Source organism: Zonotrichia leucophrys, chromosome 1 (assembly GCF_028769735.1).
Source record: "Zonotrichia leucophrys gambelii isolate GWCS_2022_RI chromosome 1, RI_Zleu_2.0, whole genome shotgun sequence".
NCBI classification, from domain to species: Eukaryota; Metazoa; Chordata; class Aves; order Passeriformes; family Passerellidae; genus Zonotrichia; species Zonotrichia leucophrys.
Genome location: NC_088169.1, coordinates 88,359,386 through 88,380,401, shown reverse-complemented (window position 1 = coordinate 88,380,401; position 21,016 = coordinate 88,359,386). Strand labels below are relative to the sequence as shown.

Below are 21,016 nucleotides of genomic sequence, written 5' to 3'. Positions count from 1 at the left end.
TAAGAATACTCTTCCTCTCCATTTCTTGATTAATTTTTTGTGGGCCCTGAAGGACTGATACGCCCAGTGTCACTGTCTAGAGGGAAATTTTCCTTCGTGTTGAAGTACAAGTCCAAGGCCTGGGCCTCCTCCAAAGTGGTGCATGAATTCTGTTGGCCTTTAAACTGGTATTACTGCACAGCTTTCTTACAAGCATGCTGTATCCTGTGAAATAAAGAAGGATTTAGAAGCTTCCTGTGGGAAAGGAAAATGTCCATAATAGGACTAAGAGGGTCAAAAATTACCAAAGCTCTCCAATCCCATCATAACTAAGTGAAGCAAGAAAAATTTCCAGTTTACAATAGTGTTTTAGTTTGAAATTTCTATTTTCTTTGTCCAAAACATGCCATTTGTTTGGACAAGGGCTGTCATCAGATGTGCTGCTGAACATTCCATAGACCCAGTGTAATTTTTTTTGCAGGCTCTTTCAAAGAATACACTTAAGTGTGTACATCTATTATTACAAACAAATTTTTCATTTAATGCAGTAATGCTGCAGAAGAAAGCTGGTGGCTCTAGGGGCACAGGAAGGGGGAGAGATGTTGACTGAAGAGCAGCTGTGTTAGGTATTATCAATGGACAAGCAACGGCAGTTTGTACTTCTAGAACTTCATGTTCCTAGTTCAAGTATTTCAGTCAGCTGCATTAACACTAGACTCAGATAAAGGAAAATACATTTGTCCAGGCTGATGCAAGATCCTGGGAAAAAGAAACCTGGTAAAACCGTGGGCTGACGGAGATAAAGCTTCCTAGGAACATAAATCAGGAGGAGTTTCTGAGGGTAGTCCTTTTATGCCTTACAGAACCTGGTGGTGGAGGTTGCATTGATTCTCTCTTCCCACCTGTCTCCTTTCTGGGAGAAGCTGGTTCATTCTCCAAAGCTTCTTATCCTCCATCTCTCCACTCCTGAACAAAACTGCTGTCACAGCCTCTTGCGTTGTTCTCTATGCCTGTATTTCTCTTTAATCTATGGCCACAATACTTTTTTTCTATTTCTGCCCTTGCCAAAGACATGGATTCTTCGTGTCCTGGAGAGAAACTGGATGTAGGACATGACAGGGATTTATGAAATTATGAGTGGCCTCAGGAGCCTGGGGAACAATGGGATTGCCTATTGTGTCTTAGGGAGTAGCATGCAAAACTTGTTGGGGGTGGCTTGTTCAGAGCAAGCAAAGGAAACTTCCTCTATTTCAGGAATGCTATGAAGTCCTTTCCACAGGTTTTCATGGATGCAAAGCATTTACATTACCTCAAAAAGAGAAGGGACAAAAGGAAGAAAAATCCTTGGAGGGCTATGAGGTTGAAGGACATCCGATCCTATCTCCCTTGTTCCCAGGAATGGCGTGGTGTTGGAATGTTCCCTGCTACTACAGCCCAGCAAGAGACCAAAGATTATTACATATCTCTCTGGAGGAAAGTCATGGTTGCTTAAATCCTGCAAGGGTCTGGAGAGTTACCCAAACTCATGCCTTCATTTGCTGCAGCAAAGAAGGTCTCCTGGGAGCATCTCAGCCCCTTTTGAGCAGTATAGGAGGGCACAGGTCAGGTCTGACCTGACAAAGATGTGTGTTAGAAGGTGGATTTATCTGACATTGCTGCTGGACTGTTCTTGTTCAGGCAGATATGGAAGTGGAGATAGGGCTTAAATGATGGGAACAATTGCCCTAATGATTCTGACTTACAAAGTTTGCTGGGGGAATAAAATATCTGTCTTTCCTGGGAAACATAAAGACTACTCAGAATACTACTTTCCACACAACTTCTCTTCTCTCTCTCTCAGAAAGGATACCTGGATAGAGATGCTTATGTTTTCCTTCCTCTAAAGCTTGTTTCTGTATTGCTTCCATCATTATTTAAATCTGATCCAGAGAGCAACCGATCGTGATGCAAATTTTCTTCTCCAGCCTTTGAGCCAAATTTCCCTGTGTCCTGGAAATTCTCCAGTTGCCTTGGTATAATTTCTTCCTGCACTCTTCTTCCTTCCTTTTCTGAGGCAGAGAAAGCAGGCATCTGGTGAGGAGTGTGGCCAAGCAAGGCTGTGGCTATCAGGGTACAGTTTCCAGTTTTGATGGAGAAGGAACTGGGAAAGTAGGAGTAAAGTGTTGCCACATTACATCACTGTAACAAGCTGGCTTGTACTGGGCAAATGAATTCAGCTGCCCAGCCAGCTCCATAAGCTAGCCCCTGGGTTAACTGATGGAACTTCAACCAATTATGTTCCTTCCTAAGCTGCAAGCGTATCACTGGTCCAGGATTTGGGGGCATAAAAGATCAGATCAATGAGCTATCCAGACTGGGTTTTTCAAATGCTCTTTATAAAGAAGAGCTGAAGAATAAACTCTGTTGCCACATGAACATCGGGTGAGTGGTTCTCTTTGTCTCCAACCCACTTTCTCCCACATTCACATAGGAGAGTGAAGGGCAAAGTCAGAGGAGAGGGAGAGGGTTTGGTATGCTTAAAAACACTCCCCAAAGAGAGATCCTTGTCTTTTCCCACTACTGTTTACTGCCACAGCCTGCTGTGGTCTCCTTAAGTCACCTAATCATCCTTTTCTTCTTCTAACATCTTTGTCCACTACCTCTTCCATTGACTGCTCTTTTTAAAATTCTGCTGCCTTCTTCTATTGTCTACTGTCTCTTCCTTCCCTATATATGCTGCTTTTCTTCACCACTGTCAACCCTTCGGCAGACATCCTCTGTCTACTTTTCCATTGCCACCTTCTACTCTTCTGCCGTATTCTTCTCCCACTTTCTTCAGTTGTTGCCTTTCTTCTTCCACTGCCTTCTTTTGCTGCCTCCTTCTGTCCTTTCCTCTGTCATCTTCTACTGCGCATCATCCACATCCCCTTTCCTCCTCTTCTTCCTGTTCTTCCCATACCACCTTCTGACGCGTTCTTCTGCTACCTTATTCCACTCTCTTCTTCATCCCCTTCTCCTTGTCTTCTACTGCTTCCATCTTCCTTTCCCTTCTTTTGCCACCTTCTTCCACTGTAACTCCTTCCTATTCTTGTAGTGGCAGTATCTCTTTTTCAGGTGGAGCATACAGGCCTCAGATCCTCAGTATCCCTGACTCCAAAAGCCTAGGGATCAATCTTGAGTCTCCCTTAGTGCTTTCTGCAAGAGTTGTAGAGAGGAAAGGAGGGAGGGAAGGCAGGGAAGGGACGGAAGGGAGGGAGGGAGGGAGGGAGGAATTTTCCCCCCTGTATTGGCTCTGCAAGGAGAAAAGGCAAAGCATGTAATTATTTATAGTTCCCAATAGATGGCTCCCAAATCACATAGGTGACAGCAATGCTGAGCACACAGATCAGATTAGTTTCAAGAATAGCAGTTCTATCGTATCATAAGCTGATATAAATGAAGGCTTTAGTTTTGTTTGAAAATATGCAAAAAATCATTTTGCTTCATCACACTTTGGTCAGATCTGTAGTTATCTCAACCCTTTGTGCCCCACATTGGCACCAAAAATGGATCATTATGCTTTAACCCCAGCCAGCATCTAGGCACATTGCAGCCGCTCACTCACTCCCTCACTTCCATTCCTCCAGCTGGATAAGGAGAAGAAAGTGAGAAAAAAATGTAAAAACCCTTGTGGCTTGAGATAAGAACTGTTTAGTAAAATAAAAAAAATGTTTAATTTAATAAAAAATGTATAACAATAACAGAAAAAGAAAACATTAGAAAAAGTGCAATTGCTCACCACCTGCTGAGCGATGCTCAGCCTGTCTCTGGGCAGTAATTAGTTCTGTCTGTCCAGCTCCTCCCAGTTTATATTCTAAGGATGACATTCTGTGGTGTGGAATATCCTGTTGGCCAGTTAGTGTCAGTTGTCCCAGCTAGGCTCCCCCACAGCTTCATGTTCACCTCCTTGCTGGTAGAGCATGGAAAGCTGAAAAGTCCTTGACATGGAGTAAGCACTACATAGGAACAACCAAAACATCAGTGTGTTATCAATATTATTCTCATATTAAAAACATAGTGCTGCACCAACTGCTAAGAAGAAAATTAACTCTTAGCAGCCAACCAAAATAAGAACAGCCATCTCCTCCATCTCCTCCTTCATCTTCTGATAATCTTCCAACATTTTCTTCCATTGCCTCCTCCTTCCTTTCTGCTGCCCCCTTCTTCCACTTCCTTATTCTATTCTACCTCTTCTGTCTCCTCCTCCTTTTCTTGTTACATCACCTTCTTTTACCACTTTCATCCTCTGCTTTCTTCTGTGGCCTTCTCCTCACACTGGCTTCCTCCATTGCCTCCTGCTTTTTCTAACAAGTTCTTCCATCAAGTCTTCCTTCTCTTTTTTTGCTGCAGTCTTCTGAGACTTTATTCCACCACCTTCTCCATTCCCTCTGCCTTCTTTTCCTCTGCCATCTTCTTTTGTCACCCGCACCATCACATCCTCCTTTTCTTCCACCACGTTTTTGTGGTGTCTCCTTCCATCAATTACCTCGTCACATTCTTCATCACTTCCTTCATGCCTAATTTCAGCACCTTCTTCCATTTCCTTCTTTCACATCCTCCTTTTCTTCTTCCATCACATACTTCTGCTGCATTTTGCTGCATTCTGTCTGCCCTCTCTTCCTTCACTGCCTTTTTCCACCACTGCCATTGCCTCCTCCTTCACTTCTTCTGCCACCTTTTTTCTTCACTTCCTATGTTGTCTCTTGCTTCTTCTTCCATTGCCTTCTTCACCATTGTCTTCTACTGCCTCCTCAGTTGTTTCTTCCTTCTTTACTTTCACAGCCTCCTCCTCCTCCTCCTTCACTGTCTTCTTCCATAGCCTCCCTTTTCTCTTCTTCCAATGTCTTCTGCCACCTTCCTTCATAGCCTTGTCTGTAGCCTTCTCTTCTCCTCTTACAACATTTTTTCTTTGCCTCCTCCATTTCCTTCTTCTTTATTCTGTGGTTTTCTTCCTCTGCCTTTTTTTGTTCCCTCCACCATTGCCTCCTCCTCCTATTTTTCTGCCTGCTTCTGTTGCCTTCATCTGCCACAGCCACCTTCCAACGCAAATGCCTTCCTTCTGCCACCTCCACCTTCTTCTGTCTTCTTCCACCACCATTTTTGATGCCTCCTTCCACCGCTGCTGCCTTCATGCGCCGCCTGTCTCTGCTGTCTTCCTCCACTGCTTTCTGCTGCCACCAGCTCCTGTCAGTGCAGTCTGCTGTCACATTTCATCACTGCCTCCTGTTGCTGCCTTCTGCCACCTCCCACTGTTGCCACCTTCCACTGCTGAATTAATCAGCCACTGCCTCCATATGCCAAAGCTGCCTCCTGTCTCACTGCCTTTACACTGCATTTCACCACCACACCATTCCATGGCTTTCACCCTTTAGCCACTGTATACCTCCACCTTTGACCTCTGCCACCTTCCACTGCCTCCACCTTCTTTTATTCACCACCTTCTTCCAGCTTCTTTTGTCACCTACTCTGTCATCTCATTCACCATCTCCTTCTCTTCCACCACCTTCTTCTGCCTCCTTTCTTACATCACTTCCTCTGTCACCTCCTCCTTCTCTGCTTCTGCTGCAGCCCTTTGGAACTTCTTTTGTCACCTTCTCCATTGCCTCCTCCTTCTGCTCCTCTATGGCCTTCTGCTACCCACTGCCACTCCTTGCTTCTGCCAGCTCTTCCACCATTTCCTACTTTTCTTCTATATTTCCAAGACATCCTAATGAAGCTGTAATTGGCAAGCCCAATAACCATAAGTGTAGTTGTTAATGACTGTATAGGAATGTCTCAGCTCATTGGCAAATGATTACACTGGAAAATTTATATTTTTAATTATGCCTATGAGAGAAGTGTGGCATTTTAACAGCATAAAGAAATAGGGTTTTTCCCCTAGAATATTGCTCAGTGGTACATGTCTTAACTCTGCCTCTGACAGTAATCTTGTACTATTCCACTGATCCTTGAGTAAATAACATTACCCTTCTGTCTATTTATCTTCCTGCCTTCTTTGTGTGTCTTAGCTATACATACTGAAGGTCTTAAGACAGGGACACTTTAGTTATTTTCACTTTGCCCAGCATGAAAGAAATACAGTGGGATGTTTGTAGCAAAAAGTGGTATTGAAGTGTCATATCCAGTTTAAATGTCTGTGTACTTTGTGCTCTTTGACAATCAAGAGATGATTTCATAGAATCAAAGAATACTTTTTACCTGAAGGAGCATCCACAGGGTGGAGGTCTGTGGTCCAACCTCCAACTTAAAGCAATTCCAGTTTGTAATCTAGAAGAGGTTGCTTAGGGACTTACCCATCTGAGAATTGGAAACCTGCAAGGAGGGGGGTTCTACAATCTTTCTGGGAATTCTCTTTTCTGCCACAGTAGGACCCTCAAGGGGAAATTTTTTTCCTTTTATCCCTGCATTCCCTAACCATTCCAAGATGTCATTATGGCATTGAGTCTATTTCCTACATCTGCCTTTTTTGGTAGTGAAAGGTTGGAATTACACCTCCCCTAGACCCACCTGCCCTTAGCTTTCTTTTCTCCAAGCAAAGAATAGCAAGTCTCTCATTTTTTCTTGTATGTCACATGCCACCTAATTATCTTGGACACTAATCAACTTGTTGGCCATCTGCTGGAATTTCTCAGGTATTTAACACTACTTTTGCATGGAGGGGAAGGTGTGAACAAAATTGGTCTTTATTCATCCCTTTGCAATAGTCAGCTCTCCATAAGGAGCAGAAGGGGTTTGTCTTCAAAGTCAGTAACACAGATCATGCAGAAAATGGGCAAAAATGCTTTTTGCTAATGGGCAAAAATGCTTTTTGCTAATGACATAGTAGATGTACTATCAACCTAGTAATGATAAAGAGTCTATGATCCATCTTGCCCTTAATTATTGAAGGGACAGATAATTTTTTCACTAGTTTTACATGTTGCAAAAGAAATGTAACTATTTTTTTCCTAGCCTAGGAAGCAGAGTAAGAATAATTTTGCTTTTTCCCCAGAAATTTAAATTTTTATAGAGTGCCAGTGTCCTGGAACACGTGATGCTTTTATCTACAAATAATAATTGCAGCATCTCAGCATACTAGATTATTTCTGTAGTGTGTGCTTGCTGACCGGTAACACTGGTGTTTGAAATTCATGAGAGAACAGGCAGGTCCAAGTTCCAATTCTTGACAGCTGTGCAATCATTTTCATTAGCCAATAAGACAAGAGTCAAATAATTTATTAGAGTCTGTTGTTACTGCAGCTCACATACAAAGCGAAATCATTCTATGAGATGCACATCAAGTAACGCGTCCAGGAGATTTTCATTGAAACACATTTCGTTGATTTAAAAATCCATCCTCTTGGGAGGAGCACCGGCATCTGAACTGGGAGGAGCACATGTGCATTTTCCCTGCAGGAGCTTCAAGGGAACCTCTGTCTCTGAAGGATAATGTAAGTGAGTCACCAGCTCACTTATGGCATGCAAAAACTAGAGCTTTCAGAAAATGGTGGCCTGAAAATATGGTTCTTGACTGAAATCAAGAACCAGATCAATTCCAGTGAAACACAACACAGAATCATAAAATTACAGAAGCATACAATCACACAATCACAGAATGTTAAGGGTTTGGAATGGACCTTAAAGACCATGTAGTCCCAGCCCCTTTTTGTCCCCCATCACATCTTTGGGTCACTAGTTTAGCACTTTAGCCCTCATGGTGCTCACTCAGCCTCTTCTTACGTCCATGACTGATCCCTCCTCATTAGCCAGTTGTCTTGCTTTAGACCAGCAAATGAATGTGGTATAGAAATGTTTTGGGTTTCAATACAATTTAAAGGTGAAAGGGTTTTGTGGACCTTACACTTAGCATTGGTGTCTCAGTTTCAGCAAAGCTATAACATGTCATTTTACAGTTGTAGAGACAGAGGGAACTCTTCAAGTGCAGCTGGTAATTTATTATAGTGTACAAATCTGCAGAGAGGTTAAGATGATTTCCAGCAGGACAAATTTCCTAAGTTTTTAATTAATTCAGAAAACTGTTCTGGATTTGTGAGGCCTTTTCACTATCTTCTCCCTCTGCCCAAATGTTTTATTAGCTTTCTAAGGACTATGAATTAAAACTCAGACAATTGCTTTCTACTTACTATATATTATATGAGGTGTTACTAGTATGACACTCAAGAAAATTCTCTCAGGAGTAAGGCTAATCAAGAGCAGAAATCTCACTTTAAAGATTACCAAAATCACAGAGTCTGGAGTCAGCCAGGATTCCCCAGCAAGGTTCCTGTCGTGTTAGGGAAATCTCATGCAATGAAGCTCTTGCAGAGAATTCATTTAAAGTAAGCGATTAGCTATTTTATACCTTTTTGGTGTAGATACCTAAGTAGGCATAGGGTATCAGCGCCTGGAAAAGTTGTTGCTGACTCCTTTTTTTCTGCAAGTCAGTACTTTATCACAGTTTCTTTGTCCTGCACCCACCAGTTTGTTTGGTGGGGTTTTGGGGAATTTTTTTTCATTTGTTTGTTTGTTTGTTTTGGTTTTGTTTGGTTTGGCTTTTATTTGGGGTGGTTTTCTTTTGTTGTTGTTGTTTCTTGGGGGGTTTTTTTGTTTGTTTGTTTTTTTTCCTGAGAGGAAGATGCTCTTATTTATAAGACTGTTCCCAAGAGAACTCTGTCACTGCAGCAGACATGTTTGCCAGTGAAATAGATGATATATTTGCTAAAATACTCTTTGCTGTGGAGAACTTTTGTTATTGTTACATATCATTCTTCACTGCAGTGGCTGAAAATGATGTGAAAATGATGATTGATGCCATCCATCTCCTGTACAGCACAAGTTAACATTTTCAATAATGAGTTGGGCAGATGGACAAAGTCCACCCTCAGCAATTTTGCAGATGATATAAAACTGGGAGGACTGATTGATACACCTGTTGAGAGAAAGGGAACATCCTGTACATGGGAAAGAATAACCTCATGTACCAAAGTTGGAAAGCAGCTTTGCAAAAAAAACGGGATATAGGAGTCCTCAAGGAGAGGTTGAAGATGAGTCAGCAACATGCCCTTGCAGCAAATAAGTCCAAAGCATTTCTGACTGCACTAAGAAAAGTATTCCCAGATCAAGGAAGTCATTACCCCTATTATGCACCAGGAAGATCACATCTGAGATATGTATTCAGTTCTGGACTCCCCAGCACAAGAATTACAGGGACATGCTGGAGCAAGTCCAGCAAAGGGCCACTAAGATCAAGAGGGGTCTGGAGTACCTTCCATAAGAGGAGAGGCTGAGAGATCTGGGTTTATTTAGCCTTAAAAAAGAAGGTTCAGGAAGAACCTTATTGATGGGTATAAATGTGTGAATAAAGAAAACAGTATCAGCTATTTTCCATTCTGTAAGAGGCATAAATTCAGTTCCAGAAAATTCTGTTTAAAAATAATCCCCCTAATTTTTTACTGTAAGGATAGTCAAGCACAGGAACAGGTTACCCAGCTATGTTGTACAGCCCTTGAATATCTTTGGATATTTAATATCTTTGGAGATGTTTCAAATCTGATTGAATACTGAGCAAGCTGCTCTAGCTGACTATTATTCAAGAGCAGAGGTCAGCCTAGACAATCTCTAGAGATTCCTTCCAACCTCAAGATATTCACTGTGATTCCATAAATGGAATCTCAAAGCTGAAGAGTCTTAAATATTCTTTTAATTTTTGAGATGTTTGCATAAATAAATTATAATTTCTAAATTGACTCTCACACACACGGGAAAGGGGAAGATATGTTTTGCTGTACCAAATAAGTTGATTCTTTGTACCTGCACTACATTTCAACTTTCCTTTTGGAAGTTACTGATGCTGCCTGGAGTGCACTGAATTAAGATACATTAAAAACAATAAAGTTATTCCCTTAAACTGTATAGGTTTATGATTGAGGTTCTGTACTCCTAGCCCTCTTAATAAATTGGAAGAAGGCAATCCTAGTCCTAGTCTCATTGGAATAGTTATGTTACCTGCTGAAGCTACCAGGAATATACATTCCATTTTCTGACTTAAAGTCAACTAGGAGAGATTTTATGCGCCATTTTAGCTGCAAGACTATAACTTCTGTCACCATTAGTTCTATAAAAATGACACAGACCACTGCAAAGTAAAAACTTCACTTTTCCTTGACCCTGCAGACATACAAACTGTCCTCAAATTTTGGAATCTATGCCTATCTAAGCCCAGACTACTTCAAGTGATAGGTTCCCCTCAAATCATAATGCCAATTTACTTTTTATTTTCTCTTGAAGAAGCTAAACAGAAGAGACAGCTAGATCTGTAATGGTCCTTCTGAAATGTCTGAGCTTGTGTAAATTAAATACTTTAAAAGACACAACCTATTATACAAATCCCACTTAACAACCATTAAAGCTAAATTAATTCTAAGCAGGAAAAAGAATTATCCTGTGGGCCACCATTCATTCACTAAGCAGCTCTCTCTTTCTTCACCTCTCTGTTTCTCTTCTGCATTTTTCCCTCTTTAATCTTGTTAAAATGCCTGAGGAAAATAAAAACAGTTGAAAGTGTTTGTAGTTCCTACAGAGAACAGAGCTGTGAAGAATCCATCTCACTGCTTCCTGAAGCCAGTGTGTAGGAAACCAGGAAGGGTTTGAAGGAAAGATTCTGTGGGAATAGATATGAAAATCCTACCTCAACCATTCTGATCCTTGCTATTCCATATTTTTTTTTCACTGTCTCTTCGAAAAGTCTCTTTGGGCAGTTCACTATTGAACTACTGAAAAGAGTCTCTCAACATAAAATTCTTTTCATTGTAGAGGCAAAGCGAGGCAGAGAAGTGTTTGGCATGGGCTTCCAGAATCTGGAATGCTACCAGTAAGCGCTGCACAGTTGACAGCTTTATGATGATATAATTGCTAAATGATAATGGCTTCAACAGCTGTGTCACAGACCAAATGTTTTATACAATCTTATTTAGGTCACATTTATCCTAGTCCACACAATTCCAAGCCCCAGAGTCTGTTTATGAGATTATTTCAAGCTCCATGACTTGGTTAACAGGAGCACAGTGAAGGTTGTTCACTATACCTAAATGATTAAGGGATTGGAGCTCCCCTGCATCCACTGAATTTAGTGAAAAGTAAATCCTTCCTCTCTGGGATGCATCTCATGATCTGCACCCCAGAGGGGAAGGATTTACTATAAGGAGAGCATCCCATTCACAAAGTCTGGTTCATACATAGTCTTACAGACACAGACTACTACTACTATGTAATTCTGCTATGAATTTCACTGAAAAAAAGATTGACACAGTTTTTGACATTTTTCCCTGTTCTCCAAAGGACAGTGTATTTTCTTAAACATTACAACAGTTTTAATTCAATGCAATTTCAGTCTTCAGGATAGGAGTGATCTTAAGGTATAAAAGCTGTATGAGCCCTAGCATGCATCCTGAGTTGCAAAGCTACTATTTAGAGCTAGTCTATATTCTCTACAGGCAAGTTGTAGATAACACTCTTAGAAGTCAGACGAAAAAGATACAGAAAGGCAATGCTTTGACGCAAGCAGTTTGTGAAGGAGACAAAACTTCCATTTGCAATTCTGCAAGTGCAGGCCAGTTAACAGTGGAATCAAGCTCGAGGGTATTTATTATTCCTGTCTCTCTCTATTGCTATATTAAGAGCTAGTGCTCATGGGACTTGGAAATATCATTCTTATTGGACAGCACAATTCTTTACAGCTCTGAATTGATTTCAAGGTCCTATAATTGGGTTTATATGGTATTGTAACCCAACACGCCAGGCAGAACTTCTGTTATTTGAGGTCCATAGGAAGTAATTGGCAGGAAGATGATACTTTAATCAGTTTGACCAACACATTAATGTATTTGGAATAAAAATACTCTCTGGATCACATCCTGTGATTTCAGAGCTCTTTCTTATTTGAGTTGCTCTCACTGTTCAGGTTTTCACATGATGTTATTCTAGCCTTTTTTTAACTAAGAGTGATAATTATTAAATATTTTATTGTGCAGCATACTGCAGCTTCAGGGCATACTGAAGGGCACTGCTATGATGTTTTATTGTAGTTGACAATGAATGTGGTAATGTTTTGGTGTGCTTGTCTCTGGAGTGTTCCCTTTACATTCTGTTATCCTACTTATTTCCCCATTCCTGGATGCTAAAATGGATCTCTTTGTAACTGTAAACAAAACAAAATTTTAATCATGTGAGGCATTCTGAATGCTCTCTGAGTAGGATGGTGTTTTACTGATATAGAAACTCCTGTGGCTTCCTGCACAGCTGTGTATAAGTGGTCAAAAAATATCTTGGCTTGCCTGTACTCTTGGCAGGACACGAAACAAAATCTGCTCCCAAAACCATTTATACATGTTAACATAGGACTGAGCCTGATCACAGAAACTTAGTCTCAAGGCTGCAAAAACCTTCTGATCCAGAGGCAGTCCATAGCAAGAGAGGACTTAACTCAAAACCATCCAATTAAGAAAAGTTTTTCTTGCTATTCAATCTTTATTTTAAAGCAACTTATTTTGCATAATTGTATTTCCACCTCTCCCAGTAAAATGCATCTGCATGGCAAAGTGCATGGCCAATGATTTTTTGGTGTAACTTACCACTTAGCCCCAGAGCTTGTTATTAGTAGTCACAGGTAGAGCATGCTTAGATGGGTAGTTTGCCATGTCTTGCATTCATAGCATGCATTTTACATTTGTCAAACTCAGAGCAAAAATTGGCCAAGTAAACAGAGCCCTTTACTTTAACTACTGCACATTATCCAGCTTTTGTCAGGGGTCAGTTCATATAATGTCCAGTCTTTATATGCTCCTAGTGAATATTTATAAATATTCTTAAAAAACAGCATTCCTTTCTCTTTTCTCAGTTTTCTGCTAGTTTTTTACTGCATTTCATTTTTCTCTTTCTCAGAACAAGGTCTTTGATCTTTCACATGGTGGCTCAATGACTTCCTGAGGTTTCAAACAAGATGGACTTATTCAGAGAATTCACAGAAACCTGAGACTTATAAAATTATTCATATGTACTGATTTATGCTATTAAGCCATTAGAAATGTTTGCTGCAAGCTAGCCCTGGAGAGGAATGAGTTCAAGAACCCAAGAAAATCTTTGCTTTGGCTTTTCCTCAGTTAGCTATCTGAAAGCCATTAAATCTTATAGGCATGTCACACATGTGCTCTGTGTACCTTCTGAATTGTCTGGCTGACAAAGACAAGTAAAACAGGGCTAAAGACCTTGGAAGTAAACTCAAATAAGATTTATATTTCTCCTGTTATTGATGTTACTTAAGAGTCATTTTGTTGATGCCGTTGGTTTCCACAACAAATGGAGAATTTGTCTTCCCCTAGACAAATATAGAAGAGAAGTTGAATTGGACCAAATGGCAACAAAATCAAAGCCAATTGCATGTTAGCTGAGTTTTTCAGAGCACAGGTATGCCTGGTTTCTTTTTCAGGTCTCAGATGAGAAGTGTTTATTGATTTCCCCAGTTATGGAAGGTATTTTTTCACAAGCCCCCATCAATTAAAAAAATAATAATTCTCACTTTAATTTGAAAAACTAAAATAAAATAAAACAACCTATTATGTCTCTCAGTCAGACATTCTGTCAAGAAGATCTGACAGTCAGACAGATAGGATTATTAAGTCTCTTCCCTTGGCTGTCTATACTGTTTTTAGTTCAGGTCAGCAGTCTGGTCAAGCTGATGTTAATGCCAATGCAGAGCACAAACATTGATAGTGAACGGAGAATTTCTTTCCGTGTTTCATTATTTTTGAATCATGAAAAGATGACAAAGACAATATCCATGTTTACAAAAACAGACCATGTTCCTCAGAGCCAATGTGCTTACATATTCACATACCTGCTCACAGGTGTGTAACTGTGCGCAGCTGCAGCTCTTGTAGGGAGCAGTCAGAGGCATCGTGTCTCAGGAAACAAAATTTGGTCTGTCAAGGCACAAGATTTGCAGCCAACAGTGACCAGCAGAAATAGACTTTAACTATGAAGAACAAAACAAACCACCCCAAACACCCCAAACCACCAAAGCAAAACATTAAGGGTTACAAGATTTCTAAATTTGTTTCCTTAACAAGCAGTGGCTTTGATTACCACATGTATAGGGTTTAAGAAACAGAAGCTACAAAAGAGTTAAAAGCCCACGTGTTTCTGGAGGAAAGTCATCTTTAATCCAGGATGAGAGAAAATTTGCAGGGCAGGCTTTCCCTTTGAGAAAGTCATTCTGTAGCTGTTTAATCTGAGGCTTCTTGCATCTCCTTCTGAAGCACAGGCATTGGCCTCAGGGCCAGTGTACTACTTCTGTGTTATCCTTAGCATGTAATGAACTCTTTCTGGTTGGCTGTAGGTTTGAAAAGTGGAAGAAACATGCATTTCTTCCTTTACTGTTGCAGTGTGTTTCAAACTTTCAGGTCCCTTACCCAGGTGTGCCAAAACCCTCCCTTCCCCCCTCGCCCCCTTGCTCAGTGAGTCCTGTCAATCAGGCTTAACATTCCAGCAAAGGCGTCGTGTGGTTGGTCAAATTCAAAGGATGTCCCTCAGGCCCAGAGGTCATTGGCCTGTCTAGGTGTCCCTCGCCCCTTGAGACCCCGCCCCTCCCACCTGGTTGGTGGTTCACCTGTCCCCTCCCCTCCCCTCCCCCTGAGCTTAAAAGGTGAAGCAGGCTATGTGCTCTCCATTCTGTTGGAGTTCTTCCCAAGATTCAGACATCTGTAACCATGAAATAAACCTCTGGATATTAAACCCTCCAGCAGAATCCCTCCTTTGTCCTCACCTTCGCCTGAAGCCTCTTCCTAAGGTAAACGGAGTCCCTAACAAGCTTGGACTTGTTTAGTGCCCAGCTGAAACCACTGGCAAGCTAAAGGTGTCTCTGGGGTGATGCACCACAGCTGCCGCCTTCGGCCTAGCAGCGAGGGTCAGACTGGCCCAGGCACAATCTAACTGGTAATATTGGGATTCATATTCCAATACTTTACCATCCTAATTACAGCAAAAATATACTGTCTTAACTGACACCTTAGGTGTCAAAGTATGAGCTAATAAAAGGCCAAGCACATTTTGCTGCAGAATTGCATTTATTCTTGCCACATTTATATGGATATCCCATGTTCAATTTGCAGTGAAGGAAGACGAAAACCATGGTGTTCTGCTTCAGATCCATTAACCCAGGGGATGTTTAGAAAACACCTGTACTTTGATCCTCTTCAAAGCTCCAGACATCACTGCTAGGAATATTTTATGACTTCCAGAACTCAGTGCTCTCTAGCATTGGCAGTTTGCAATTGCCTGGCCACATGAGATTAAAGGCATTCATCAGAAACAAAAGGATCATTTGGTGCCTTAGGTTCTCTTGGCAAGTGAAACAGAGACCTCACTTAAAATTAATTTTAAGCACATCACTAATGGGATATTCTCCTGGTAGCTTCAATATTTGTTTTCTTAATAGTTGCTTTCTGGAGCCAAGAGAACCATCATACTTTTTATGCAGGGTTGTGCATTGAGGAGACTGTGCCTCCATGTCTTTAGCAAAGTATGTTTCCCCATGTGTATTGATGTAGCTCTTTATTCCCTGCTGCTGCTTCCTTCATTCAGGATGGTATGCTTAAAAACAAAAATTTGAGAACAGCTGTTAACTCCTTTTAATCCCTGCAGCATTTCAACTAGACAGAAAGTGCCACGTGACTGATTCCCACACTCCCCTTGTGCTTTACTTCAGAAAAATCAGGAAAGAATAGTACTGTATCCTCACACTCCACTTCCTTTTTGTTTGGTATCATTTCCCTTTTACTCAACAGGGTAAAAGAGAGATGCACAGCAAGCAGGAAGATTTTTGCCACAAGCTCATCTGAAAAAAGTCTAAAAAGTCCCCAAGCTTAATTTTTTGCCTTGCTTGATTGCTCTTTATAGCTCAGCAGAAACCTGAAGCCTGCCCTGACTTTCAAGACCTGGGGGCTGACTATTACTTTTTATGCTTGGGCAATTCCTAATCAGGGCAGAGTGAGGTGCAAAGAGACAGGGGATCAGAGAAAGCATTTTAATGAAACACTGGAGCATTTATAAAATACTGGCATTGATAAAATTCAGTTTACATCAATGGGTTCCAAAAAGAAACAAAAGAAAGGAACAAGGAGTGACAGCATGGGTGTCCTATCGATATAAGAATGTTACATAGTCAACATTGTTGGGAATCTGCTGTAGGCCTTAATTTAATATAAAGTACTAATTTAGTATTAATTAACATTAGTAAATAATAAATTAGTAATAATAAATTATTAATACAAATATATAAATTACTAATAATAAATTATTGTTACTCATTACTAATTTTATAATAATTAATTTAGACTGCAGGCTTAAATTAATACAGAATATTTATTATTTTTGTGGTAGTTCTAGCAGTTGTTCTTTAGCAGGAGTGTTCGAAACAACCAAGCTTAAAACGCAGGCTTCTATGAACAAATCTCCACCAACAACTGCTCTGGTGCAGTGCATGAAAGAGCTGGTGCCCAAATGCAGCTGTGCAGAATGCTGTGATTCACAAATGTATGTTTGTTACATGAATATGATTATGAGTATGTGATGAAAGACCAAAAGAAGAGTTTATCTGAGAAGAAAAAGGAGGAACAATAAAGAAGCCTTTAAATAAATTGAGTGCTATAAATCTTGCATTATATTTCCTCTCTGATCACTTGCTTGTTTGATCTAGTGCCACCACAAAAATTCAGGGTTCCTCAGTTTATTCACCTGTAAAAATTTTATTTGTAAAAAATATAATATTGTGTGCACATTGTGGTGCTCTTTTATTGCTTAGGCTTGCAGCAAACCTGGCTAGCCAGACCAATAAGGTTGCAGTCTACTCCTACCCTAAGTACTGTCAAATTTTTGTTTCTAATCTTTCCTTTTCCAGAGATCTTTATATACATGACTCCTAATAGGCAGAGGCATAATAAACCTTTATTGCATTGTTTGTTTTTGGAGAGCATAGTTTGATTACACTGAATTCATATTTTGCAACAATTGAAATACACTGAATATAGGTCTGAATATATATTATTCTAATGTAACTTCTTGAAGGTCTAGTGACTGAAAGGCAGCTGTCATAAAGCCATATAACTGATATTTTCCACCAATAATTGCCTAGCTTTTTTTACTACCTTTATGTATTTCAGTTGCTTAAAAATCTTTTTATGTACCTTTATTGATGCTGATATGTCTTCATTATACTTTGATGTCAATGCCTGTGTTTTGGTATTTCTGCCTATTGAGTATTCATTCCTTGACCCAATAAAGTTGTAATATTATCACTTAAAAAGTGAGTTAGAGTCAGCTGCCATAAATCCTCAGAATGTTTGTGATCCTCAGGATGTGAGCGCAATCAATCAGCAGTTCCAGCCAGCAAACTTTAATGAATCATATGCTTTGGTCTACTTTTTGTGGTTGTATAAGATACATTAATCAACAATCCATGCATGTTTAGAAAATACTAGAAACAGCCAGCCTTTGCTTTGAGATTTTAATTTTTTGCATTGCTTTGATGATTACAACATCATTTGGTATAGAGGGTGGTTTGCTCATCATGGTCTGATGATTTGCTTATGATTTAATCAAGCACTAAATTCAGAGGGGAATGTGACTGCATCTGGCTTCCCTTACTATTTTTAAAGACATGGGGGGCAGTCAGTATTCCAGGAACATGACAGCTTTGCAATCATAGTGCTTACATTTAAGGTTTTTGTAAAGAGGTTCATTATGTGAAGTGTTTGTGCTAAGGATGATTATGAAATCAGTGCTGAATAAGGGACTGGCGTTCCCATTTATGAAGTCTTAATGGAACCCTGGACCACTCTTGCAATGCCCACCACAGCAGAGTATCAAGAGAGTGGCAAGGGGGTCTTCTGAAAAATTTCATATGTGCTTTGAGGAGCTGGTGGTGCAAGGTGTCTGCTCAGAGGAGAATAATTTCAGTGACTACTGTCGGAGAGGAAGGCACCCTGGCCTGACTGATATAGAAAGAAATGTTCTTTAAGATCCTACAAGAACTTACAATATCAGTACACAAGTTTAAAAAACCTTTTCAAAGGATTGGGAAATGGGGTTTTTTTGTGTTTGCATGAAATTTAAGAGTAATATGAGATTGTTTACAAAAAAACAATGGTAATCTCTGCCTAAAGAGCTACCTTTCACCATGTTAATGGTGAAAAAGAAATTCACTTTATAAGATTTTTGTTTAAAGGGTTTGGAACATAATGTTGGTTTTATGGCTGTTCATCACTTGTCAGTATACCTTGCAGGTTCCTTATTAATTATCCTCTTTAATACTTAATCTATCCCCAGTTTCCATTGCACATAGCAGCTAAAAGTTCAGACATCATAAATACTTTTTAAATTATCTCATTCCAGAAGTAATTCTCTGACTAATTCTCACTACTTTGGCTTCACCCATCAAGTGTGATCTAACTAAAATTACTACCTTGTCAAGATAAGAAAGACTGAACCATCCTTTCCTAATTCTCATGAACAAGCTGTGACATGTAAATTGTTACACATGATGCCCTTCTGACTGACATTAACATTCTCTGACAGAGTCTGTAGAAATGGATGGGCACAATTTTTGTCACTTTGTCTCATGATCTAGCATATTGTCTTAAAATATAGCTTAAAATGGATTTTTGCTGTGATACCAGACCAGGGACATGGGTGTCTGAGGCTCATATCCATCCTGGTTACTCTACAAATCACTACCTACTGTGGTGCAAGGTAGTGGGAATTTATAAAATTAGACAGTTTTCCAGAACTCTCTAATTTTTTGTATTTCCACAGATCCCAGCAGCCTCATTATGTTGTATTATTGTAAGAGTCTTTCAGGTAGCAAATCTACTGTGATAAATGTCTATGTGAAGATGGTGATTTCTTGTTGAATGGACTTGTTCCCTGTGTATATTCCTTTCCTCCCTGGTTCTACTGCAGCATCTTCTACTGCTGGTTTTTATCTCTATTTGTCTTTCAATGCCTGAAGAGAGCAACGAGAAGACTTGGAAAGAGTGATGACATGCTTTCTTTCATGTTACCAGTCTTTTTGATCTAGTAGAAAATCACTTACTGCAGAAACTAAATAGAATTCCCTGGGAGTTGTTACAAGAGCAGGACCGAGGCAGTAGATTTGTAAAGGAAGAAAGGGAATTCGTCACTTTGTGTACCTTACTAGCATTAGTAGGTGCACACGCTGAAGCCTCAGGCCACAAATTGTAAACTTTTTCCTAAATATGCTGAGATTTTTATGTACTTAGATAAAGGGATGCTCCACAGCTAGTTCACAGTGGAAGATAAGGAAGCAAGGAAGGTCATTACCTCCATCAGCAGAGGCTGCAGTCTTAGAGACAGCAGGAGAAATAGTCTGCCTAGAGACAGTGAAGACAACCAGCAGAGAACAAGAAGACCTCAGACCCTAATGCAAATATTGGACCAAACTGTCACATAAGGGGTGGGAAATTTAGTTGGTAACAGCATAGTTCCTATGGATTCCTTTGTTTGGAGTACTCAGCTTGAGCCAATCCTATTGTACCACTCAAATACTAAATTATTTCTTCCTGGTATCAGACATCTGAGACTCTGCTGTGGGAAACCTATGGTGAAGACATTTCTTTAACACATTTACATAGATTCCAGTGAGCATCCTAATTTATTCTGCAGAATCTTTTTGCTTGTGGCGATAGAAAGGAAACTCAGTTTCGCTCAGAGTCCAGATCGTATTTCAAGAAATGACACCTAAACTATAAGCTGTTTTGACTATTCTTTCACCTAAAGCTTAATCTTGGTACTTGATAATTTTTTTGCGCAATTAGAATACAACAAAGCTTTATGAAGGATGGTTCAATCAATCAATTCTTGTGAATACTGGGTAATGTATCATATTACTAATACATATAGCCCTTTACAGAGTCCAAGAGAGAAGTCTGTACCTTTGCAACCCATTCTGCTTGGCAATGGAAAAGCAAAAGAAGAACATTCCAGAAGTTCTTTCGCAAGAATGACATGGGTTCACAGAATCACAGAATGGGTCAGTTTGGAAGGTACAACAGTGAATAATCTGGTCAAAACCCCCTTCTTAAGCAGAGTCATCCTAGAGTACATGGCACAGGATTGCATCCAGATGGTTCTGGAATATCTCCAGCGAGGGAGATTCCACAACTCTCTGAGCAATCAAGTTCTCGGTCACCTGCACGGCAAAGAAGTTCTTCCTCATATTCAGGTGGAATTTCCTTTGCAGACAGCTCATTCTTGGACACATCTAGTAGTGGAAATTACCCATTTTGTTCCTGCCCATACAAGCTTCTAATAAACAAAAAGAAGAGCAAAAGCTTTTTTTTATTTTTGGTGGGGTTTTTTGTTTGTTTGTTTGTTTTTTGGTGGTGGTGGGGTTTTTTTTTTTCTTCTGTTTTGTTCTGACTTCATGATTCATGCCTGAAAACTTTCTAACATATGGTGAATTTTCTATACCTTGTGTGGTGAAAACAGTGCTCCATCTGTGAGAGGGCACAGGGAGAGTGCTGACAGGAAGTAGCTATCTGTTTACTGTCACTGTTGGCAGGGTAAATTATAAAGGTCTCTGAGCCCTGCAAGGAGTGTTTTTGCAGTTTGCTTAACTATGACCAGCAAAAGAATGAAACAGCAAATCAGCAGAACTAAAAAAAGAAGAAGAGCAATTTTGGCAAGTATTGCCACTACTGGAAACAGCCCTAAATTGCATCAAGGGAGGTTTAGATTGGATACCAGGGGGAAAAAAAAGCTTCATCAAAAGGGTTGTAAAGCACTGGAACAGACTTCCCATGGAAGTGGTGAAGTCACCACCACTGGAAGTGTTCAAAAAACGTGTGGATATGGCACTTGAGAACATGTTTTGATAAATAAACATGGTGGTGGTGCTGGGTAGGACTTGATGGTCCCAAAGATCTTTTCCAACCATTATGGTTCTATGATTCTATGATTCTAGGAAGCG

The 21,016-nt window shown here is 40.1% G+C and overlaps 1 protein-coding gene across 11 annotated transcripts in view; it reads right to left on the bottom strand.

The window, feature by feature from the left end:
- The window catches only part of LOC135451757 (trypsin-like), a 67,942-nt gene that overhangs the window by 9,064 nt on the left and 37,862 nt on the right, over positions 1-21,016 (bottom strand). For 6 of the 11 annotated variants that reach the window (XM_064721325.1, XM_064721317.1, XM_064721248.1 and 3 more), the window contains exon 2: positions 13,868-13,952. The exons of 3 other annotated variants lie outside the window; for them this stretch is intronic. The gene's annotated coding sequence lies outside the window, so the exon portion shown is untranslated. Of the gene's footprint in view, positions 1-3,736; positions 3,954-13,867; positions 13,953-21,016 lie in introns of all 11 variants that reach the window. 2 more of the 11 variants (XM_064721269.1, XM_064721294.1) reach the window with 2 other exon arrangements.